Raw genomic sequence first — 26,475 nt, forward strand, 5'->3', positions numbered from 1 at the left:
TTTTTTGAATGTCCAGAGGACCAGATTTAACTTTTTTAGATGTGAGACATGATTTTTTTTACTTCCTCCACCCTCGTGTTCTCTTTTTTTCATCTTCCTGTATGTTGCATGTAACAGGTCTCTCTTGTAAATAAGTCTTCAAGGCTGAATGGGAACTAACATGTATAAATAATGGTCTAATAACACATAAAATAGGAGCTCCTCGGGGTGGTGTTGTGTTAGACCTGTTTTGATGATGTTAATGATGGTTGATGGCTTCTGAGATCTGACTCACTGTCTCCTGCCTCTGAGCATCACAGGACAACCGTTTTCTTTTATAGAAATGTGACCTAACCAGCACCACGGTAAAAAAAAAATCACACGTCTTGTAAAATCACTCAAATTCTCCATTTGGTTAAAAAAATACTAATTAACCAATAATAATAATAATAAACATGGTAGTTAAAATTGTGAAATAAAGGCTTGGATGTCAATCCTCCAGATGTGTGACTGTTATTTTTTCATTTTTATGACAAAAAACATCTGTTCCAATGAGAACATAGGATTTCCAACAAATGCTGAAATGTCCAAAGACATGTCAAAAAATACTTGAACATTTGAACATTTTATCTGCGGTTGGTGATTTTGGAAGGAGCAGTTGGTTAGCGTTGACCCACAGCAATTATAAATCACACGTGTTGGGTTAATTGTCTCTTCAATTGTCTCGTGAGAGCATGAAACGTTGTCTGTCTTGTCTCCATGTGTCCCTGTGGAGGACTGGTCCAAGCTCCACCTCACCATCTCACCCTATGACTACTGGAAATATGCACCCATTCCCAGAATCCTTGAAGGAGGAACACGCAGATATAAAAAATAGTTCATTGGATGAATGAAGTGGAGCAACAATGTTAAAGCACTTCCTTTTAAAAAAAAAAAAAAAACCTCCACATTCCATTTTAGATGGAAACAAGAAAGAGAGAGGAAAGAGGAAAATGTGGCAGCCGTTTCATTTGATCATTTTGTATCTTCCTCAGAAGAAAAATCAGTCATGTGGAAGTCTGGTTACTTATACGTCAACAAATTAGGATTTCACTCATTTTTACCCAGTTTTAAACTATACCAATGTTATTTGTAGACGGAGGTTAAAAAAGGGTTAGTGGGTAACTCACTTTGAATGATACTTGTAAGCACACTACATGATAAAGATTTAATTGGTCTTTTGTCATTTAAATTCTTGGCAGACAGACTTATGAACAAAGTAGCAAAAATCAAGTAGCCTAATGAAGAAGAATGTGATGAGCGTCCACGAGGGATTCACTAAATGTAGGAACGGATGTGATACATCAACCCAGCATCATTCGTTCAATCTAACGAACGTTATGAACGTTCACGCTGGTGATTTTTGAACAGCAGCAACTTCAGGGAATTATTTGACTATTGTCTGAGTTAATTACTTTTTTTTGGCAAATACCTCAGTATTCACAGCTTCACTGTAGTGGACCGCAACATCATAATTTCTGGAGAAAAAAAAAAATCCCATTTTCTTTACAGACCCTAAAAGAAGAGTTTATATAAATCAAACCATCTCAGCTTCATTGTGACATACATTTTTGATTTGGAGAGGCTCCAGCCTGTCTTTAATGTGCAGCACCCACCACCACCACCAGTAAACCTCCAAACACATTGTGGGGGAGATGCAAGAACAGCCCAGTACAAGGAAGGTACATTTGGCACCACAACGAAGTACTGAGGAGCTTGACTTCACCTTTGGAGCATGAGAGACTGTCAACAAACACCTCCCCTTAAAATGTCCAACCATCCTTCATCAAACGACAGGAAGGGGAGAAGTCTACACCTCCTGAACCATGCCAGTCACAAATGGACAAATGTAAGTAGACCCAAACCAGTGCCTCAAATCTCAGATCTGGTCTTCAGGCCTAATTCTTTCCAGTGCGTTTTAATTGTTGAACTGACGGCCTCTCAGAATGATGGAACTGATGAGGCGAATGAAAGAACATAGCTGTGGTTTGCCATCCTAACTGAGGATCAGAGATGTCCTTATTGCTGGGTTGTTTGAAGATGTGCAGTACAACACATCTTCAGTTGTGTACCACAAACTCGTTGGGAGTTTCGGCCCTTTTATCATGAGACACCCTCAGCCGAGGTAGACCCACCACAGGTTCCTCCAACTTGGTGCTTAAATGTCTGGCAGCCCATATGGTCCCTTTTTGCTTCAGCCCCATTCAGTAGCTGATTCTTCCATTAATACACTTCTTTAATTGCCTTCTTTGGAGCCTGACCTCTAATTCCTGCCTCCTTCAGGAGCTCTGTGGTGGAAATGGTGACAATCAATGTGGCAGTTGGTGGCACTACTTCACCTGGGCACACCTGCACTTACAACCTCAACCTCAGCCAGGACAACCGCTGGAGGGATTGCAATATTCAGGCTTAAAAATAAACTCCACTTTGGAAAATGTAAATAAACAAAAATGCTTTTTGCATGTGGACAACAAGTGGAAACGTCTAATGAACATATCATGCTCAATAATCCAGGTGAAAACAAACAAAGTTCAGTCAGGTCCTCTGGATGGTTTCTTCCTGTTGAAACGTTTCAACTTGCATCCAAAGGATTTCATCAGTCTGAGGAGCCACAACAAACTCAGTCTTATAAATAGCACATTCACACAGTGGGTCAACCAGTTTGATGATGGTTTTGAACCACTTTGGCCATGGCTGCCTCAGACGAGTTGACGGCGAAGAAGGCGGACTCCAGAAACCATTTTAGCACCATCAAACTGGTTGGCCCACTATGTGAAGGTGCTATTTATAAGACTGAGTTTGTTGTGGCTCCTTGGACTGATGAAGTCTTTTGGATGAAGGACGAAATGTTTCAACAACAGAACGACCAGAGGACCTGACTGAACTTTGCTGGGTTTAATGGACGTACTTTAATACGTATTCAGTTTATTTTAGAAACAAGAAGCACATGCCAAAATAAAAAGGCATTAGCTCTGCTTTTCTTGACTGTCTGTCAGAGTTTGGGAACAGAGGACATCATTTGCATATTTCCTTTATCTTCACTTTCGATATTCAACTTTCAGCTTTTCATTATCTCCTGTCGTCAAGCAGATTTACGTTCTTGCTGCTTTGCCTGCTTTAGGGGGAGACATTCACTCCGAGCTCCTTCTCGCTATAAGCTCTATAGCATTAAAGGCGACCAAAATAAATAAATAAATACCTCATTTGTATTCAGGAGCAAGTCTGTGATGTGAGTGGAAGGAGGACGGAGCAAATGGGGTGCACATGGCAGAGGATGTTAAAGTCACCGAGAACTGGTTAGGTTCTGTGGACAGAAGGCCAAGTGTTGCAGTCACAGTGGACAAATTTGTTTGACCTGAATTTGACCTTCAGCTTCATGAAGCGCATGAATACACTTGATTTTGTTTTGACTCTACAAAAGACTTATTTAGTTGAAAATTTACAGCTGTCAAAATGACGGATGGTTCTGATATTACGAAGTGCGTTTCTGTGGAAAAATTGTGAACCAATAACATCTTACCTGTTGCAGAGGCTCTTCCAGACTGATGAGCTAACGTTAGTCCGAGCAAAACCAAGACCAGCGTGGATCACTGCTCCCTCCAAACAGCTCCATTCTCAAAAAAAGCATGGAGGCTTTTGAACAAAATGATCATGATCTGTAATTTGTTACTTGATGATTCGCTTGGTGTTTGGGATCAGTTTTATTTCCCCTTTTTGGTTTTTAGCATTTTAGTTTTTTTATTATTATTTTGTGATTCGCGAGTTTTACCTTCTTGTGTTCATCTTTCTCTGTGTTCATTTGTTCCACAAGTCATCTTCCCTCAGTTATCCTTCACCTCCTCTGTGGTTGCTCCCTGCCACACTCACCTGCTCTTATTCACCAATCAACTCGGGCGACTTGTATGTATTGCTCTTGGGACTGCTGGAAGTTTAAATGAATGTCTAACTTTATATGTGTAATAAATCCCCACAGCTTGAAAATGATGTTTATAACAAAGAAAGGTAAGTGGAATCTACTTGCTGTTTCATAAATGCTCATTAACAGTGTTCTTTAAAACCCTGGTGCTGTGTAAAGATGAATTAGTCGTTTGCATAAGCGAGCAGAGCCTGTCCACGCCCACAGGGTGCACATGGATGCCGGCTTGTGTCAGTTTGTGGCCATCGCCTCGAATCACTGACCCTGATTACGGGTCAGTTGCTAACTCTGATCACCCGCAGCTGCCCCTGCAGTGCTGTGTGTGTTTGTGGGAGTAGAACTCCACTGACTTTGCAGCAGAAAGCCCAAGCATTAACAACGATATCAGCACAGCCTCAACCACTCATGAGCACAAACGCATTTTCCTCGAGAGGCATCGCTGCGGCTTGCCGCCTCTCACGTTCATTGTGACTATTGTGGTTAGAGCCGAGTGTGTGCCTGAGTGCAACACTTCATAAAGTTATCATAAAGAATGCAGGAGGCAGGAAGCTGAGGGTTCTTTATGCACATGAGATTACAAAATGTGTTGGCAATGATGAGGTTACACATGAGTGTGAAAGGAGAAAGCTCTGTCAATGAGAACATCTGCATACACTGCCTGGCCAAAGAATAAATACAAGGTTACACTAATGTTTCGCTGAACTGCCTTCAGCTTTGATTACTGCACACATTCACTGTGGCGTCGTTTCCACTTCTGCAATGTCACATTTATTTCTGTCCAGATTTGCATTAATCTTCCCCCAGTATCTTGTGTCGATGACGGGAGGTTCGTACCACGGAGCAAAGTCTTCTTCAGCACGTCCCAAAGATTCTCAATGGGGTCCGCGTGTGAAAATGATGTCTCATAACTCGTTCGTTCTTTGCTGAACCAAGACCAGACCAACTGCAGCAACCCCATATCAAACGCTTTTTTAAATTTCATTTGTTTTTTGGCCAGGCAGTGTATCTTTTTCTCTATGTATTGAAAAAAGTTTTACATTTTGATGATTAAACAGGAATTTAAACAAAAACACTGAAGTACCCATGCCATGCCACTAGTTAGCCAGAACAATCCAGGTTAACACAAGTTGCAAAAACCTTCTTAATGAGACAAAGTAATATTGCTGGTTTTTGAAGTTTACAAGCCCTTTCAACACAAAGTAGAGCATCAACAAAAGCAGGATAAAGTCAGACAAGTAGAAAAAAATCAGTTAAACGGCTCCTTTGTTGTTGTGATGGTGAGCATGCAGCTTCATATTTATGACCTGCTGCCTACAGTTGGGCAATGCTTTTTGTGTATAGTTATTTGTTCTGTTAGAAAAATATCTCATTGATTGTACAAAAACTTTCTCCCTAACTGAATAACTCCTGAGGTCAACCAATTTAAGATGGCCACGAAAATTAATCCATCTTAACCATCACAAAAATATCTGTGAGTCCGCTGGTTTTACAGATATTTAGTTAACATTTGACTGCTGAGAATCATTCACAACTCATGTGCTGAAAGATTGCTCATAATGTCATAATATTGCATTAGATAATGCAAAATATTATTTTCATTTTTGTCACAAGACAATTTGTCTTTGGGCACTAAAAGCTTTGAACTATACAAAGTACATACACCAACGTTATCATATTTTCCCCATGTTTGTCTAATAAAGTGGAAAAATTCATAAATATGTCACTTCGCCGTATACGTCACATCTATTTTGCATCACCGCTGATGAGTTGCGCATGTTACGAGTCACCACTGACCACCCGGAAATGTGGGCCGCTGTTATGCAAAAATTGATTGGCTGCCACATGGCAGCTGCGGGAGCGTGCACATGAGGACTTTAACAAGAATTTAATAATACTAACAATGAAAAACAACTATTTGTTTACTCGAAACACGCTTTCTACAGTTGCAGCTTCGTGCACTCCGCCCATCTTTCAGATGACTGTAAGTACATATTCGCGTTGTACCTCGATGCAATTCCAATAAAGTTTATTCTGTTCCTCTCAAACCCAGCTGGTTGAAGAGATGGCCGCTTGTCCTGAACCTGGTTCTGCTAAAGGTTTCCTCCTCACGAGGGAGTTTTTCCTTTCTACTGTCGCCTTCATGCTTGCTCAAGATGAGAGTCTGTGATGAAGTTCAATTCAAAGCAGTCTGCTCCTCAGATAAATGTTAAATTATTATTTTTATATATACATGTGTCTGTACAGTGCCCTGAAAGGACTTGGTGCTAAAAAAAAAATAAAAAAACTGAATTGAATTACATTTTAAGTCCACAAAAATCAACTCAAAACTCAGTTTATAAAAATTTTCACTACAAAATGTCTTTTTACAAACCTTAGTAAGGGCTTCCCTCTAACCTTTATGGGCTTTCTGTGATTTTCTGCACTTCCCTGTTTCTCTTCCTTGTGTTCAGCTCCTGTCACACCTGTCTCTATTTCTAATTACCTCAGGTGCTCATCATCATGTCTCGTCTTCAGCATCCTTGTGTCTTAGTTGTCTGCAGATTGTCCTGTGAAGGCTGTTATGTCTCCCTTTGTGTCCCCTCCTTTAAAGTGTTTGCTGCCCGGCCAGCATCTTGTTGTATTTATGTAAATAAAACCAAGTATTAACTTTTTACTTGGAGTTTCCTGCATGTGGGTTCAACACATTGAGGCAAAATATGATAACCTTATTGCAAGTGCAGGAGAAGTTTGAAAAATCTCCAAAGTTGTGTAAATCGGCTTCAGCGGCCATGCATTTATTGCATGTGCCATTGAGATTTAACAAATAAAGACTTTCTTAAGAACATCCCTTTATGGGCTTGTATTAAAGGACCACCAACACAAACACAAAAGGTTTTAGGTAAGAAAGAGAACTGATGACAGGATGAGTTTGTGGATTAAATGAAAAGTAGAGTCAGGGAATATGAAGTGAAGGTCGGGTGAAAGAGGAGAACCATAAGAGGATGAAGGCGTCGGGAAGGACGACAGTCCTTTCATCTGCACACTCACCTTCGTTCTGAGGGGAGGGTGTGTCCTGGAATATGACATTCATTGCACGATTGATCGATATTGTTTACTACAAATGCTGCTTTTCAAGGCCGCAGCGACAGCCGTGTCATTCATAGCACAGATTGTTAATGCACCTGACTTTTATTTTTGCGAATAATATAGGATGTTTCAGGTGTTTAGTCAAATGACACCATGCTCTCTCAAGTGTAACAACAGCATATTAGTATACGAGTATATAGTATGTTACCATAAGTACTTATAAATAATTCATTTCAATTGTCACCAGGGAAAAAAGTGAATACTTAAAAATTGTTTGAGAGGTTAATTTTAGTGTAACTAACACTATTTAGTATCTATAAGCTTTGTTGTGAATAAGAAAATATTCAGAAAATGCAAACAAATAATAATTCAGCAACCTTCTGAAAGGTACTTTAAAAGGTAAAAAAAAAAAACAGATTGCATGGATAGTGTTTGTTGATGAAGAAAATATTTCCACTTTTCTTAGTGTTCACTCACAAAGCAAGACAATAAATCTAAATATACCAAGACTTTACTCCCCAAAGATGGACACTTCAAGTGACTTTGTCAAAATGGGTCATCTTATTAATTTTCCCTCTCTAAAAAAATAGAGAGGGAAAAAAAAAGTCCAAGCTGAAATGACTAGAGACCTTTCTATCCATTTTGTCTCACTCTGTCCCATCTGAGTAGGAGTTTGTTAATGATCTCATTTAAGGGGTCGTGGGTTTTCTAATTGGAAATGGGCGGACTCCTGTTGCTCTGGACCGACCTCAGCAGCAGGCTAAAGTTGGCGTTGACATCTTGTCCTCGCTGAAAATAGACAAACGTCTGTCACCTGCTGTGCAGCCATGGCTTATAACTTACTGAAATAAACTTCACTGTCACAACATCCTAAACAGAAACAAAGATTGGGCGATTGTTTTATGCCAGATGATGTTCCTGACTAACTTGAACCTGCAGCCTTAAGATTACAAGACCCGATACTAACCACCAAGCTACTGTAGCCCCTAACACATGATTAGCCTGTATAAATAAAGGTTGAATGAATGAATGAATGAATTAATTAATTAATTAATTGTTGTTAAAACAGCAATAAAAGGAGCTAGTTTTAGCAGTTTTCTTTTGCAAATACGTGAATAATAGTATTAATATAAGGACTAAATTATACTCACTTCAACTTTAGCATCTAAAAAAGTTAAGTCTCTAGACAAATAAAAAAAATTTAAAAATAGAACTTGTTTAAACGTTTCTTCTTTAATCCAAAAGACTTCTTCAGTCTGAGGAGCTGTAACAAGCTCAGTCTTATAAATAACACCTTCTCACAGCGGATCAACCAGTTTGCTGGTGACATCCAGAACTAACTGTTCACATTATGGAGGACCATCAGCCCACGCTGTCCCCCGGCTCGGACCTCCCTCAGAAGCAGCAACTCACACTATCAATAAATCAAGGAAGCGTGAATTCAATTTTACCAACTGTATTAAATCAAGGCAGGAGAAGGTTACAGTTTACAGCGCTACACGACTCGGGATCCTGGACCGGAAGGGCCGGACAAGGTATTTCAAATATATATAGGACCTAGGCTCCTCCTTCACAGAGGAGAGCACACGTGGATAAGGGGCTGGACGGCTAAGTGTGATCTCAGTGGGTCTGACGTGTCAGGAAAAATTATACTGGTGCAGAAAAAGCCATACATGATGAGCGAGCCAATAACAAATAAATAAAAACTCTATTCCTTGACGGATATTGAATCCCTGTAAGGGACTTTTTAAAGTTGCTGGCCTCGTTTAAACCAGCCAGAACAGGGACATAATTTCATTATAATCCGTCTCCGAGCAGATTAAAAACCCAGGGTTAATCTAGATAAAAATACTAACAATATCATTAGATATTTTTCATTTTATAATGTCACTCCTAATGGCCAGAAAAAACCCCACCAGCAACCTTAAAGTGGCCAACAGGTCACCTGTTGAGGTTTTTGTGGCTCCATACGCTTAATTTAGTGAATTAAGGGGCAGATATGGCTCTTTTGATCAGATGATGATGCAGATCTCTGTTGAAAACCCTCAAAACACGAGGAAACAAGGTGCTGTGGTCAGATGAGACTAAAATGTAACTTTCTGGCTAACAACAATATTTCTGGTGTGAACTTAACACTTCTCATTATGCCGAGAACACCATCCCTGCAGTGAAGCATGGTGGTGGCAACATCAGGCTGTGGGTATGGTTTTCATCAGCAGGGACTGGGAGGGTGGATGGAGCAAAATATGGACAAGCTGTTAAAGAAAACCTGCTGGGGTGTTCCAACGTTATCACGCTGTGGTGTCTTCAGTGGAAATAGAAGACTCAGGGTATGGATCCAGCGAAAAACTTAAAGTGTCTTTATTCAAGAGATCTTTCAAAGGCACAGAATGAAAGGTACTGGTCCAAAACCAGGTAACAACTGGAAAAACATCTAGTGTACAAACATAATGTTCAATACCCGATGATCCCACAAGTGACACAGACAACTGAAAGGCTTCTTAAACTCTAACTAACAGAAGAGAAAACACCTGAGAGCAATAATCAACTGAGGACGGACACATGAGCTGGAACCAAGGGAAAACAGACTGAAATGAACACCAAAACCCTGGTGAGTACAAGAAAATGTACATCATGACCAATAGTTTAAGACCTGAACTGAGGTTCACCTTCCAGCAAGAAAATGAACCTAAACATGCTGCTGAGGCAAAGTGGTTTCAGAAGAACCAGTTAACGGTCCTGGACTGGGCCAAAGTTTAAGTCCAAAGCTCTATCTATCTCTCCAAGTTATAAGCAGTGGTGTAGTCTACATGATACTCGTGTATAAGGAGTATACCCACTAGAAAAGCTTGAGAATTTCAGTATACCCACTTAAAAGTGCCCCATGATATATGACATATCATTAGGCACGTGTCATTGATACACTAAACAGCAGCTAAACGCTTCCATAACAATCTACTGGTATGCAGCGTTTTGATTTGATACTGTTTAATAAAAAATCTATAACATGTTTTTAATACAAAGCCAACTGTTGTACAAAGTTTGTTGTACATTTATTGAAAAATAATCATCAGATAAATTTGGAGATAATTAATATGCTTAAAAATCAAAATAAATTGACGATTACGTTGCACTAACTAGTATACTTCAGTTTCTAAGGACAGTATGTAGTGGTAAAACGTAAAACAGTTGTTTTACGTTGGACGTTGGACATTCGCGATCAGTGGCTTCAACAGTGTCCAAGGTCCAACGTAAAACTAACTTTACCGCGGTATATCCACTACAAAAATGTAGACTACACCACTGGTTATAAGGCAGCAAAACAAAGAAAATACCTGCAATGGGTGATTCTAATGCAATTTACTGTAGTACCAAGATGTTACGAGGAAGGGAAGGGAGGACGAGGCGTAACAAGCTACAGAAGTTTGTGACCTTTTAACCTGAGGTATTTGGTGTCCATTGCAAGTCAGCAGAACACCTGAGTCCTTTCTGATTATTGAAGGACTGAGCAGCACCTTCATGTGACCTAATCAGGTCCAGCTGAGCTCTGTCTGGCAGAGCATAGCGCTCTGCTGCAATCCTGTGGCCTAAACAAATATGAGCCAAAATACAGCATCTGATGCTTCACTCAATTGTGGTTCTGTATTTGAGACTCGGTTTCAGCCCTGGTGCCATACACACAGACACAGTCACTGCCTCAGAATATGGCACCGATGTCTGAATGCACACAGTAACAAGCCCCGGGCATGAATGAATGAATGATCACGATTTACACAGATCAGTGTATCAGTGAGAGCATCACACACACAGATGCCAGAACATCGCACAACATCTGTCCTTGACCTTGTCGGCGGCGGCTAAACCGGCGTAGACTCCGCGGAGCGAGACTGGCTATCACAGCCTTCTGTCAGGGGCCATTATGATAACAGGGGTCTTTATTAATGTGTGTGCACGCTGCATAATTGTGAGTGGGGGGTTAGGTTATGGAGAAGTGCGTGTTAGCCGTGACCTGGACTGCATCAGTGCACACACTTTAGACTGATTCCTATCAGTTTGCAGCATTTTATTTTGTGCATGTTCAAACAAATGCTTGCTTCATAAAAATACATTAATGAGATTGTTTTAATCTCCAGTTCGAAATCTTTTGTGCTCAAAAATTGGACTCCCCTCCTCTTCATTTCTTTTTATTAAAATCTGTCTCTTAATTAATGCAATTAAAACAAAAGCTCTGAACAGGGGGTTAATTGTGCTTTTCCTGAAATCAGCTCAAATGCTAATTCTCTGGTAGCGACCTCTGTTCCGCGGTGAGGAGAGATGGGGGCTTTAATTATCCAGACGACCTCTCAGGTGTCTGAGGCTCCATGGTGACAAGGCAGCCATGTGCTCAGCAACTGTAGCTCATCAAGAAATTATATATTTTGTCTCAAGGGAAGTGGAATTAGAGTTTAAGAAATGTAGACGAGTAGAAAAAGAAAAGTATGGGTGGACAACACAGATCAATGCAAACAGCTACTCCCACGATTTCAGTCCTCCCAACCTGCAGCTTCCCGTCCTACAGCCCACTATTGACCTTTAGTAACTAATGCACATGCTTAGAAAATTAGACACCACGCCCTAAATCGATTCATACCTATTTCCAGTATTCAAGGTAAGCTTGGCATTCAGTTCTAGTTCTTTGATTATTTATGCTTGCTTGTTATTGACTTTACAATATTTTAAAATTAATTTTATTGGCATTTTACATTGTGATATTGAAACGTCCTCAATGTAGAATGCTGTCAGGTGTTGGCTTAACTTAAGAGTAGAGCTGAAACATGGGTAGATATGAACATTGTTCAGACTAGGGCTGTTCAACTGACAGCCCAGGGGCCAAATCAGGACATCGAGTGTGCTCAGTTCGGCCCACCAATGGGTTCATTTTTAAACAAAATGAGATTTTAAATCATAAAACAAACTTACTTAATGAGAATAACTGCTGGATGTCCGGCTCCTGTGACTCTTGGCTTTCAGTAACTGAGGTCCCCTGAGCAATTTAGTTGAATAGCCCTGGTTTAGACTAAGGTTAGTTCTACATCAACCAGTGGTGGGATATAAAAAAGTACAAGTACTTTGTTACTGTACTTAAGTACATTTTTCCTGTACTTTACTTAAGTAGAGTTAAACATGGGTACTTTCGATTTTACTCCACTCCATTTTACATTAAATATCTGTACTTTCTACTACACTACATTTCCAGAATACGTTGCGTTACAAGTTACATCCACGTTATGTTTTTTGATTTGTTCGTTAATTTGAAAGTAACCAATGGTGAGAGGGGAGTTGGGCCACTGAATCACTGCAAAGTGGTCAGTTAAAATTAGACCCACCTTCAAGAAGATCTGGGCCAATGAAGTATATTCTAGTATACTGAGTTGGACACACCCACAGTACCACTAACACACCCAAACTGGATTCCACCGTGGAGAGTCGGCCAGAAAATACGTGCCACCCATGGCCTTATTGAAAGATTATTGAAAGACCGTTGAAAGACCCTTGAAAGATTATTGAAAGACAATTGAAAGATTATCAAAAGACTATTGAAAGATTATTAAAAGACTATAGAAATACTATTCAGTACAGCAGGACAGATTTTCTCCCAAAAGAGCCAGACTGGACTCTAAAAACTTTGAAAACCAACTTCTTCTGAACTTGAACAATAAATTCTTGCTGCAATATTAAAATGTGTCAGTTCATGGATGTTAGGAGACAAGAGATGTCTCCAAATGTCTCAACACTCGAGTCCAAGTTTTGAAAATGGTGTCAGGAAGTTAAAATATTGTTCAGTATTGACTCATTACAAGGTTGAATAGACAGTATTTTAACTAGAGTTGATGACAAACTGGAGTTGAAATGATCAGAGCCTCTTTGTTACGTGTGTCTAAGCTCCTTTTTTTCTGTCAGACAACTTTTACCTAAATGTGTTTACTGCAGTTAAAATGACACATTGGTTTTGCTTTGTGTTAAATAAAAACTTTCAAAGGTATAATCATTCCTCTTTTTTTATTTTGCTTAATGTCATTTAACTCTACATGTCATCCTGAAATTCTGACACACAGAATCACAAGTCCAAGTGTGAACTGTGTCACAGAGTAAACACAATAAAAACATGTATTATCTGCAGCATTGTTCATTAAAATGGCTCAACACTATTAATGTAGTACAGAAAATATACATACGGTAGATACACTTAATGATATTGTAGACTATTACATTAGGTGATACATTCAGCAAGTACTTTTATTTTTATTGCTTTAAATATTTTTAAACACAAGTACTTATTTACTTTTACTTAAGTAAAAATGTTAATGTGGTACTTCTACTTTTACTAGTGTACATTTTTGTTTGTTTATTGGTACTTTTACTTAAAAATAGTGTTTGAGTACTTTCTCCACCACTGACGTCAACCACTGATAAAAGTGAACGCAAATATGAAACATGAAACTTAAAATAATTTTTATTAACATTTTGTCAGAAACGGAGGCCTCAGTCAGTGATAGTAACTGTTATTGGTTTGTATAAAACCGTGCAGTTGCAGGTTTGATGAACCAGCTGTAACATATCTGAGATTGGCTGGCCTCTCCTGACTCCTCTCAGTGGACGTCCCTCTGCATCCTGGTTTGATTCGTCGTCTCTTGCTCCTCCAACCACAGAAGAGTCTTGTCTATTTAAGCCTAGCTTCCCTTCTAATTAGGGCAACTGGGAGTGTTATGTAGGTGCCTTGTCAGGGTAAAATGTTTGGACTTGGCATAGTTTGACTACGCCAAGTCTAGCTGTTTGTGGCCAAGAGTTGGTGTTGAGGTCTGTCTTTGTGTGATTATTGTTGTTGGATAAATAAATATTCTATCGGTCTTTTACTTGCAAGGGCAGATCAGTCATGAAAACAGGCTTTCACAGATGTAGAAAGTTACATGCTTAGAGCATCGTCAGTGATAATGTGCACCGAACAGTGAGACAGGAAGTGTTTTTATGATACTTATCAGACAGTCACTGGTGTACGGAGTCCCGGAGGGGACGTGGAGCGATGGTTCTCTTAAGGACCGTCAACAAATTACCGTAATTCCAGAGTATTTGTCAAAGCAGCACCATGAATCATAACTAAAGTTTTCTCAGTATATTTCTTCATGGTAATACATCATGAAGTTTCTCACCATTTAAAATCCAAAAGAACATGGAGGCACTTGTGTTTCAAAAGTACTGTAACTTTCTTTTAAAGCATCAAAGTTCATGCTCAGTCATCCAGGTACAAAATACAATAATGGTCAGTCAGGTCATCTGGACAGTTTCCTTTTTGTGGAAGGATGTTTCACCCTCTATCCAGAGGGCTTCATCAGTCACCAGCAAAACCAGCAAACTGGTCGGTCCACTAAAGGATTGTACTGCTTAGTGTGGAACACAGTTTACTTGGGACTCCTCAGACTGATGAAGCCCTCTGGAAGTGTGTGCTTAGTGTGTTTTAATTAATGTTTTTTTTAGTTCATATCTTAAATCTTATTACTGTTTTTTTTTTACACATATGTTAATACTTTTGTTGGATGGAACTGGGACCCTGTACACAATTTCGTTCCACCACATGCACCACATGTGATGCGAATGACAAATAAAGAACTTTGAATCCTTGAATGAACTTTGATGCATGACAATAAAGTTACAGTACTTTTGAAACACAAGTGCCACCTTGTTCTTTTAGAGTTTAAATGGTGAGAAACTTCACGATTTATTACCATGCAGAAATATACTGAGACAACTTATGATACATGGTGCTGCTTTGACAAATACTCTGGAAGCATATCTAAAATATTATAATGGCGTTCAGACCAAGCTCATTAGACCAGTAATTTGTTGACGGTCCCTAAGAGAACCATCTCTCCTCAGAGGAGGGACAGACAGAGCAGCTGAAAGAAATCAGACTGTCTGCGTCGGCTCGAACGAGGAAGTCACCGCTGAATCCACGGAGCATGAACGTAAAATATCCAACGTAAAAATAAAGTTTACCACTGTGCACACACTGGATATCCTTATATTTAAGGAATGATTTCAAAACAAAACTCCATAAACCTCAAATACGGGTGTCTACGTTGTTGCTGTTTTCTGTGAGAACTAAAAAGGTTAAATCATGTTGTGGACCAGTTTCTTTGAGGGAGGAACATTTGTTGTCTGAGAGGTAACACCACATACAGTACAGTATTGTGAGGGAACGCAAAAGTTTAAAAAATCCCCCATGTCTCCTCTGGGGCTCAGTGCTGGTGACCTCGGTCTGCCAGCTGTGTATGAAGACTCATATCAACTCTTCTCTGAACAGACAAAAAGAACTCTCTGACCTCACTCACTTCACACACATGGTTTAACAATAATTTAACATTAGTTAGTGATAAACATCCATAAACCTTTACCTAAATTCCCTTGACAATTGTTAGATTGTGTAAGTTTCTGAAGGCAGGCACAGAAGTCTTACTTGTGAGAAGCCTTGTTTTAAGTTTCGAGTGATTTTTGCTTAAAGGGTAAAAGCTTTGCTTTTTGATTACTTGTTTGTTGTAACATTGAATTTTCTTCCTTCTTTAGTCTCTTACTCAAGGTTGTGTAACTTGGTTTACAGATTTTGCAAAATACAATTTCACATAGCTGTTTGACTTTCATTTTGTTGGTGGTCAGCTTTTGTCAAAAGTTTAATTTGTGAACTATAACAGATGGTAATTAGTGTTTTTAAAAGTACCCTGTTTTTATTCAGTTTTGCTTCTTAAATCTTAACTGACTGGATAATAAATCACTTCCTTTTCAAAACCCGTTTCCATCTGGGTTTAGTGTTGCATCCCCTTTTCCTTGCTGAGCCGGGTCGTAACAGTAATGGATGTAGACAAACAACAAAAACAGTTCAATTAGATGTCAAAGAACTGAAGTAAGCATGAATCTACCCAAACAACAATTTAACACAAAATAATGACTTTGACTATGAACAGTTTATTTTGCTCCACAACAAGAGGGAGGGAAAATACACAACCAGAAGTCTAGAGGTAAAACAGCAAAAAGCAGAGCCACTTGACGGTCTATGCAGAATCATCACCAAGTCATCATCACTGTCGTTGCTTTAAGTGAGATCTGTAGTCTGATAGCAGGAACCTATTTCCAGGAACCAGGATAAATTTGTGGGACCATTTTTAGCTCCTGTCCATTATAATCCAGGACCCAGGGCTAAAATTGACCATCAGGGCAGAAGTTGACCACACAAACCGACCCTGGTAAGGAGGTAGCGTTGTTGATGCTACCCTGAATCTTCCAGGTGGAGCTCTGTATTCCCAGCAATTGATGGCCTTTTCTCAATTTTAGTCACATCAGTTTAATTTCTACAGCAGCTCATGATTATTGTTTACAAACATTTAGACAAAGATCAACCATTCTCCTCCCAGAACCTAATTACCCTGGACCATCAGCATTTCTTTCATCCCTGGTTTGTTGTGTTTTCACTAAGACTGAGGTTCAGGGCATCCATCCATCCATCATCTTTACCCGCTTCTTCCTTTTTGGGTCGTGGGGGTCACTGGTGCCCATATCCAGCAGACAATGTGTGAGAGGCGGGGGATACCCTGGACAGGTCTCCAGTCCATCACAGGGACACACAGAGACAAACAACCATTCACTCTCTCACTCACACCTAGGGACAATTTAGAGTCACCAATCAGTCTAACATGCATGTTTTTGATCTGTGGGAGGAAACCGGAGCACCCGGAGAAAACCCACGCATGCACGGAGAGAACTTGCAAACTCTGGGATTCGATCCTTCTCACTAAGAGGCAGCAGCTCTACCAACTGTGTCACCATGACCACCAAAATTGTTTCCATCCATCCATTATCTTTACTCGTTTATTCCATTTTTAGGTCACGGGGGTCGCTGGTGCCCATGTCCAGCAATCACTGTGCGAGGGGCGGAGTACACCCTGGACAGGTCGCAAGTCCATCACAGGGACACAAAGAGACAAACGAGACAAACAACCATTCACTCTCTCACTCACACCTAGGGACAATTTAGAGTTACCAATCAGCCTAACATGCATGTTTTTGGTCTGTGGGAGGAAACCGGAGCACCCGGAGAAAACCCACGCATGCACAGAGAGAACATGCAAACTCCACCCAGAAAGGCCCCTGGACTGGGATTTGGACCAAGGACCTGCTCACTGAGAGGCAGCAGCTCTACCAACTGCGCCACCGTGCCACCAAAATTGTTTCACAATGTTTAATTTAAAAACTGCTCTAAGCTTTGTCAAAATGTTCCACTGTAATGGATTTTTAAAAGATTCAGCAACGCACACTTTCACGTTCGGCCGCCTGCGTGACACATAAGGTTAATCACCCCAGCATTTAATCACGGCCAGTCTGATGACACTAAACGCTGAACTACATGTAAATGTTTAATCTGTTCATCTCATTTGCATGACTTTAAGTGAATTTTTAGAATTATAACTAAAAATTGAGTTTATTCAGACAATCGGTCATCTTTGTGCTCTTGTCAGGAATCACAACACAAAGCAGAAACTTGAAGCTCTGTCAAGGAGTAAAATATGGGGTTATACAGAGACCACACATTATTCTGTTTTTTATCTCGAACCACTGACCTCAGATTGACTTTTAGCAGCACTGCAGCTCCTGCCATTAATCACATATGGACAACACGATCTCTACTGTTAATTTACTTCCTAATGTCATGCACCTGCCCACTTCAGTGAACACAAGACCCAAATTACTGAAGTACTTCTTACTCTGGTGCTTCGTACATAAAGGTCAGAACCACATCTTTGTACCACAACTTCATCACTCCTGCGCTGCAGTTCATTACATTTTCTCAAGACATCAAGTGAGATTCAAGGTATATTTTTATCAGTCCCAGGACAGTTTGGTTTACATCTGGCAGTGAAGCAGACAACATAAAACCCATATTACGCAGCATACATACATGTACAAAAACACCATTTACACTTTAATGGTGTCATTTATAAGAAGAAGAGAGGGTGGAAAGAATATTTCTAGAACTGGTTCTACATTTTAGCAAGATCTGAGTGGGAAAAGATTAATCTGTTTTGATCTTATACAAGTTTCAGAGTCTGAAATGAAGTCCTGGGTTTTTTATATACAGCTTCACAATATGGCCGCCGATAATAGAAAATAAAACATTTTCATTAGTGAGGTCATCATTAAAACTACAAAGTTAAGCCCACGAGGAAATATGCAAAATGTTCAGTTTGTGTACATACATAACTAAATAAATTACAACACTGACATTCTTGGAAATTAAATGCTTATTTTTGCAATTAAGTCACAAAGTGTGTGAGCCATGTCTCAATTTGACCACGCACTTATTTTTATCTCGAATTAGTCAGAATTTGGCATCGTAGATGGTCAAACATCCCAAAGTTTTCTCACTTCTTGCAATGTCTTTTTAAACTAAAAGGACTGAAACTAGTTTCAGACAACTCATGAGGTAAAAAATGTTTAACAATTATTTTGAACATGTTCAAAAAACTAAGACACATGCGTTAGCTTCTGCAACTCACATGAGGAAAGTAAGACCGCTCACAAATGCTGTTTGCAGTCTGTGGCTTCGTCTGTCAGATATCCATCAACAGGCAGTGTATTAATTTTCAAAATAAAGGTGGGGTAACAGAATTTATTTTTATGAAAATTGGGCTTTTTAGTTTTTTCCATATTTATGTTTGAAAATGAAAAACCATACCAACACATTTGTTGCAGGTTCATTACGGTTGAGGAGAAATGATGACAAGATCATCTGCATATTTCATAATACCCTGTCCATTGTGTCAGCTTCAACCTTTAGCGTCTGAAGCATTAGACACACTGGTGGGGGGCAGTGGTCTGGGGATCCTCCCTGAAAAAAATTTGAATAAAGTAGATGCCATTTCCGACATGGGCACCGGCGACCCCCGTAACCCAAAATGGAAGAAGCGGGTAAAAGATAATGGATGGATGGATAGATGCCATTTCCTGCATTCTAGTGCATTTTAACAGGTTGCTAAACATCTACTGTACATTTACCTACATATGTATGTAAACATTTGATTCAATAACTATTTTAGAGTAGCCTGACCAACAGCTCTCCTTGTGTGAATAGAGCATGCTTCGCTTCTCTCACTCATCTTAATGTGTCCCCTTCACATATAATTGTTGTGATGCCTATGGCATAAACAGTCATTTTATATAAAACAAATAAAAGAAGAGAAAGGACGCAACCATGAGGAGAACCATTACAAGAGAAAACTACGTCTGATAAATGGTTGTGATGTCAAAAAGTCCAACTACCAACAGTTTGGGCCAAAGTGAACATTATAAAGGATTTTGAATGTATTTACTAAAATGTGGGGATGGATCCAGTCTAGGCAGCTTCACAAAGAAACCTATGAGAAGATTTCTGGGCAACTAAATGTTTAATTTCACAGTTAAACCCTGAAGCATCTTCTGCAAGCAAGTCTGGGATGAACCATCCACACATACTTCATAAATGCACTCTTGGAGTGTGAAAACAGCTTCAGAAACTTATTTCCTTTGACCTTTCTGTAACTCTCATTAGTCCAGCTCACATGTAGCAGTAACTGGCATCTTCCACAATCTGGTGACAAATGGGCAGCTCTTGGTATAAGTGTGAATGCAATCAGGAGGCACTGGAGGACACGGTCACTCATGTCTGACCACAAATGTCTCAGAGGTCAACTGAAACCAGCGTTAACTTAAAGCTACAACCTGAATATTAAATGGGGACGTTGTAAACTAGTCTAGAGTTATTTGCCAAGTTTCTGCAAAGTCTAAATGCAGTACTGTGCAAAAGTTTTGAAAACTATTAAAAAAATCATATTTATATTTAAATAATGCAAATGTACAAAGGTGCAAAGTTCTTTATTTGTCATTTGTGCACAGAGCAACAGTTCAGGCACATTGAAATTATTGTGCAGAGTTCTCACAGTCATAGTCAAAACACTGAAACAACACTAAATAACTAACATAAAAATAAGAATAGAGTGGTTTATATCTACACTGTACAGAAAGTAGGTAATATCTACACCTTCACGTCACATGACAAGTGAAGTTAGGTAGTGTAGGTTTATTACTGCACCTGATTCCAGTGGTTATGTTTTGCCATCAGTTTGACTGTGGCAGAGAAAAACTATTAAAAACCTTGTACTGTGGGAGATGATGCTACAGTATCTGCTCTCCTGTGTCTCAGGTTCTATGAACATTTTTAGTGTCTGATAAGAGAGTGAGCTGGATGGAGTGACTCCGTGATGATTCCAGCTGCTCTTTTTCCACAGTGTTGTTCTTACATCGAGTCCATGGAAGGAAGTGTTGTCCCTCTGATCCTCTCTGCAGTCCCTATGACTCTGCAGTGTCTTCCTTTCTGTTTGTGTGGTGTTCCCATACCAGACAGTGATGTCATAAACTATTAGTTAATTCTCTGCTCTTCAGCAAGTTCTGTAGAAGCCTGGTAATCACTCATTTATTCAAATCAGGTGTTTTGAAGCAGAGAAACGTCTAAAACCTGCAGGATAGTGGCCCCTGAGGGCCAGGATTGTGTATCACAGGTCCATATGCCTTACCGTACTTCAAAGCAGTCGAACACTTTTCTCATCTTGATCAACAGTTCTTCTTGGTTTCTGAAGGTCGGTCAAAGTTTTTTTTTTTTTTTTTTTTTACTTGTCTTATGTCTCTCATGTTTTGTCCAGTTCTTGCATCTGAGAACCAATAAATTGTTTCAAGCCTGAAAACGTATCTAGAGCAAATACTTATGAAAATACATTTGTCTCAAAAGTGAGTCTGGAGCACAAAAAGGTCTCAAAAGTCCTGTTGCAAGCTGAGTTGTGCGTTCGTGTCAACTGATTCATCCACAGCAGTAAATCCATGCACGCACATTTGATATGTACATAGCATACTTCTACTTGTGCAGTTTGAAATGTTTACATTTGAAAACCTGTTTGTGAATCGAAACTAGCAGCTAGCTAGTCTGAGCCAGAGATCAGTGTGTGGCATTTTTGCATTTATTATTTTCTTCAGAAGAATCTATCCAAAACCAGCAAAGATGTTTAAAATCCACTCTGAACTGGAAATTGGTGCAGAGTATGCAGGCCCAAAGTCCAAAGAAAAAGTTTTACTGACTTTTAGAAAGCCTGGACAACCACATTTCAAGAAAGTCTGGCTTCATTTTAATCAGCTTTTAAAGAAATTAGAGTTGCCTCAAGACTTTTGCACAGTGCTTCATTCATTTCAATTGAAACAGAGAAAAGTGGATTACTGTGGTCATTATAAACATAAATAAAGACACATTCTAATCCCAAATAAAAACAGTCTTTAGTAGTGTGGTTTTCTAAATCTTTTCAGTTCTAACAGAATGAAACTTTTTTCAAAACGTTCAAAGAGCTGTCTACAGCAGGTAATATGTTGTTTGTTCATAACCTTTCCACAGAACCCTTCTTCAAAAGATGTGAACAATCCCTTTAATGTCAGGTGTTCGTCCGTCTTGTCTCATCTCACACTAAGACAAACCCAGTCTTTCTCTCTGTCGAGTCCACAACTAAACAAGGAGGTCTGCTCCCTTGGGAAAGTTATTTCACTCTCGTGCATGTCGCACTTCTCAGAGCTCCAACCTTGTTAAATCAATGAGTTCACCAGAAATCATTAGAAGACATTTTAACATGCATCAAGTTTGACTTTTATATCTAACGGGGAAGTATTGATGTATTTCATGTGCAGGTTTAGAGCAAAAGAGCCTAACAGAAGAAAACTGGATGGTCACTGTAAATATCTCCTGGGTGGGTTTTGGGTGAAGGTTCAAGGTTCAAGGTGACTTTATTGTCATCACATGTTCCACATGAGGTGGAACAAAATTGTGTACTCAAGGTCCTAGTTACGGTACAATGTTCTAAGATATACGCTAAACAATAATAATATAATACGGTGCATTAAACAGCAGCCTGAACATGAGCCTGTTGTGAGCAGATGGGTATGAATACAGCTGCTTATGGGTAAGAAATCAGCAGCATGGATAATCAGCAGCACAGATAAAGTGTCAAATGTCCATGTAAAGTGGGTTACAGTGATTTTCCTGATTACATGTTCATGAGTCTAACAGCTTCAGGGTAGAAGCTGTTCCTCAGTCCAGTGGTTCTACACTTAATGCTCCACAACCTCCTACCTGAGGGGAGTGGGGCAAAGCGTGTGTGTGCTGGGTGAGTGGTAAAGAGGAGAAATTAGCAACTTTGTAGCTTCTTTTTAGAAAAATGTGTCCACATTTTACCGTACGGTTAAGCCATGTCGCTGTTACTTTGACATATTTGCCTCCTCTCATCACAACACAATTTAAAATCTGCATACCCGGTAAATGAAACAACTAGGTGTTTGTTTATTTGTTTGTTTGTTTCATAAGTTTGGTTGCTGTAACGCAGAATCTAAATTATGGAACGGTCTGCCTCTCCACATCAGACAGGTCTCGTCACTGTTTTTAAATCCCGTCTTAAAACTTATCATTATTCCCAGGCTTTTGACACCATGTGAGATGTTGAATTCATTGTTACTTGTTTATTTGATTCTCCTTTAATTGTTTTAATTTTATTTCTTGTAATTGCATAGCTGTTTATGTCTTTTTAATCATTTTTTTTTAATATTTTATTCATTTTGGGCTTTTTAACTGCGCTTTGGTCCTGTATGTTTTTTTTTAAGTGCTTTATAAATAAAGTTGGATTGGACTGGATTTATGATATCTAATGTTTCTTTCAAGGCCTTTTCAAGGTCTTTTTTTTTGCACGTTTCCTTGGTTTGAAATTATCCCTTTTTCCTTCACCGTCTAAAGATTTTCAAATGCCTTGGTTGGATTCATGAAACACCTGAGATGTAATTTAGACTTTTGCAGCTCTGCTTCTTTTACTCTGGGTCTGAGAACGTTTTACATTTTTTGTTTCATTGTCCACATTCCCTCCTTGATTTTTTTTTTTAATCCACACTGCACATTTTGTCCATTTTCTACTTTGTAGTTTTGCATACTCATTAAAAAAATCCCAGCTACAGTATATATACCCCCCACACACACACACACACACACGCACACACACACACACTTTTGAAGCAATGTTCAGTTCTCGTAGTCGCTTATCTCCATTGATTCAACATAAATTACCTTCACTTCGGGTCTAAGGCTGAGTTTAGACTTCAACAAATATTTTTTAACTAATTTAATTTTTGCAGTTCATAAAAAACAACAAAGTCCATGCTCAATAATCCAGATATAAAATCCAACATTTTTCAGTCAGGTCATCTGGACAGTTTCTTTTTTTTGAGCTGAAACGTTTCGCCTTCGATCCAGAAGGCTTCATCAGTCAAGGAAACACACAACACAAAACTGATTCATCCCCCAACTGGTTACTTCAAATTGGAACAAACCAGTTATGTAGGTGCTAAGATGGTCTCTTTGTCACACCCCACGCCGGCAATGGATGAGGGGCGTGACAAAGAGACCATCTTAGCACCAACATAACTGGTTTGTTCCACTTTGGAGTAACCAGTTGGGGGATGAATCAGTTTTGTGTTGTGTGTTTCTTTGACGGATGAAGCCTTCTGGATCGAAGGCGAAACGTTTCAGCTCAAAAAAAAGAAACTGTCCAGATGACCTGACTGAAAAATGTTAGAGTTCATAAAAAATTATTCTCAAAAACGTTCTAACAAAAATCATGCAGTACTTATATCATGCCACTAGGGGGCGAGAACATCCACATAACCAACATCAAAAGAGCGATATACTGTAAAAGGCATTTTTAGCTAGGATGAAAAAATCTTCTAAAACAATCATAACTTGTTTTGTTTGTTTGATGGTTGTTGTTTTTTAGGCATTGTTTAAAATTTCATCTCAATTAGTCAAAATTTCAGCATACAATCACAAATATCTGCAGCAGGATAAAACGTCAACTAAAAATATTGCAATTCATACTTCATATTTGAAGTGCTTTTCTATCAACTAACATAAAAACAAATCGAAAGATGTGAATTTTACTTATCGCTAAATGATAATAAATTTAACAAATGAACTCAGTGAAATTTCATAATTGTAATAAACGACGAGAATTCAATTTATAGTTCAAACCTGCTATTTTTCACATTGATGATATAATTAACATGTGTAAATTTATTAAATTTACATAACTGTTTCATTCATTCATCCATTTTTAGAGTTGCATTCTGGTAATTTATTAATATACTTATAAATATAACAAATTATTATTATTCATAATAATTCATTATAGCTGTTCATTCATGTCGCAAACACTATTTATGCAGAAAATCAGTTTTAGAGAAAGTTATGCGACATCATTAATTTACAGTACATATAATGGTATGTCCATCTAAAGCTGATTGTTAATAAATAAGCAGCCACATATGACTTCTAATGGATTTAATCAGAAAAACATAGAGGAGGTTAAAGATCTAACAGATTACCATATTAGCCTCAGGGGATGGTTGGGAAATGAAGACCTGAGATGTTCTTTGGTCTTTCATTGTTCTGGCATTCAAACTGCAGCACATCTTTCAGGCCACTGTGTGCCACAGAAAACATTCACCAGTGTACTTTACATTTAGCTTTAAATTCATTTTCCCTGACTGTATGGCTTTAAGTTTAAGTTGTAACTATGGGTTGTAACAGAAATTTACTGAATGACTTTCCAATGACAGACTTGCCTTCCTCCGATCAAATATTATCTCGTATGGTTCATTGGATTAGGAGATAGATATTAACAAAAACAAAACTCAAATCAGCTCCATTGTTGTTTTGGGTTTTAGGGCACAAAGTAACAATAGGCTTCTGTAAAACCAGCTGCTACGTCATTGTTTCTGAAAAAGCTTCATATCTTCGGTTCACACGGGGACACCGTGAACAGCGTATTTAAAAATCTCAGTTTGCTTTTATTAGAAAAAGTGCAAATGCATCTGCAAATTTCTGTTTTAAAATAGAACAAACAGGGTTTAGGACATCAATGATACCTCTCCACCTTCCAAAAAAACATCACTTTGTAATTGGCCAGCGACCGGAGAGCGTCGTCGTTTGGACAGCTGTTAATCTACAGTACCTGGTGGTGTCAGAGAGGTTGAAGTGTGATGTGACAGAAGCAGAGAGGCAACGTTCAGGAGTGAGTTTGTGATGCAAGAGGAGAGACAAAGTTTGAATGCGGGGTCAAACCCTGACACGAGCGTCAGTCTGTGTCCACATCTGTCCGTCACGTGATCGTTCCTCCCCATCACTGCAGCACTGTGCTGGTCAGCAGGTTGTGTTCATGTACAAGGAGCTGCAGTTTCATTCAAGCCTTCTTTTTAAAGATCACAGGAATGTAATGAGTTTTCTCTCCCTCTCTCCTCCTGATCGCTTCCTACAGACGCTCAGCGAAGCACCCACAGCATTCAGGGAACCAATCACCTCAGCTTGTTCTCTACTCCAGTTTGTGAATGGGATTGTTACGGGTGAGCAGGAGGAGCAGGAGGAGGAGGAGGCAGGCTCCGGAGCATTTGTGGCCAAGCAGATGCTACAGCAGGCAAATATCAGCAAACACGTCTCTTCTTTTAATTTTCTCTTCAAAATGTTTCTGGTCCCTGCTCTTCAAACCATTTTCATAGTCTTCTTTTGTTTCTCTCTACTTTGAAGAATCTCCGATTGTCCTTTTTACTGCAGGACTGCTGCAGTCAATCAGTTTATATTCTGTGCTGTTCTCAGACACATCATCAGCATCCTCAACTGCTGCTTTTTGCCTCTTTTTGCACATTTTCCTCACAGATTTCCTACCAGCTCATGCAGAAAGTGATTATTTTTCTCCCTCAACATCACACCTGTGTCCTCAATCAGCTGCCAATGCAGGTAAGGTGAATGACCAAAGCAGACACTCTCACATCAACTCAGAGACACTCTTACCTTCTGTTTGTAGGTCTCTGTCCGGAGCTCCTCTGAACCGTCAGTAGTTGGAGAAAGAGAGCGATGAGCTTGAGAGCTTCTGGCAGCTGAAGAGAAGTGAAGGACAGAGAGAAAGATTGAAAGGGTGGAAAAGAATGATAAGGAACAGCAGAGAGAGAGAGAGAAAAGTGGACTAGAGCAGGCAGGCTGAACGATCCAAGAGGAAAAGGAGGAGAGGGAGGAGGGCGCTCCGGCTAGCTGGAGGTGAGATGAAGGGGAGAAAGTGAGAGATAGGGGGAGATAAAAGAGAGAGAGAGAGAGGGAGCACTGAATTGGGATAGGATGTGATGTTTGGGAGGAGGAGGGATTGGAAGGGATGGATGGAGAAGTTAGCTGGTGAGAAGAGGAACGAAGGACAGGGATGAAGGCAAAGAAAAAAAGAAGGATGATAAGCTTTTAAATGAAAATCCACAGCACACACTATATATATATATATATATATATATATATATATATATAT

General features: G+C 39.3%; 1 protein-coding gene across 1 annotated transcript in view; it reads right to left on the bottom strand.

Moving 5' to 3' along the window:
- pvalb6 (parvalbumin 6) overlaps positions 1 to 26,172 on the bottom strand; it is a 90,145-nt gene extending 63,973 nt beyond the window's left edge. The window contains exon 1 of the mRNA XM_037688863.1: positions 25,977 to 26,172. The gene's annotated coding sequence lies outside the window, so the exon portion shown is untranslated. The remainder of the gene's footprint in view (positions 1 to 25,976) is intronic.
- Between the last annotated feature and the right edge of the window lie 303 nt (positions 26,173 to 26,475).

This window comes from Nematolebias whitei, chromosome 15 (genome assembly GCF_014905685.2).
Source record: "Nematolebias whitei isolate Nwh7 chromosome 15, NemWhi1, whole genome shotgun sequence".
NCBI lineage: Eukaryota > Metazoa > Chordata > Actinopteri > Cyprinodontiformes > Rivulidae > Nematolebias > Nematolebias whitei.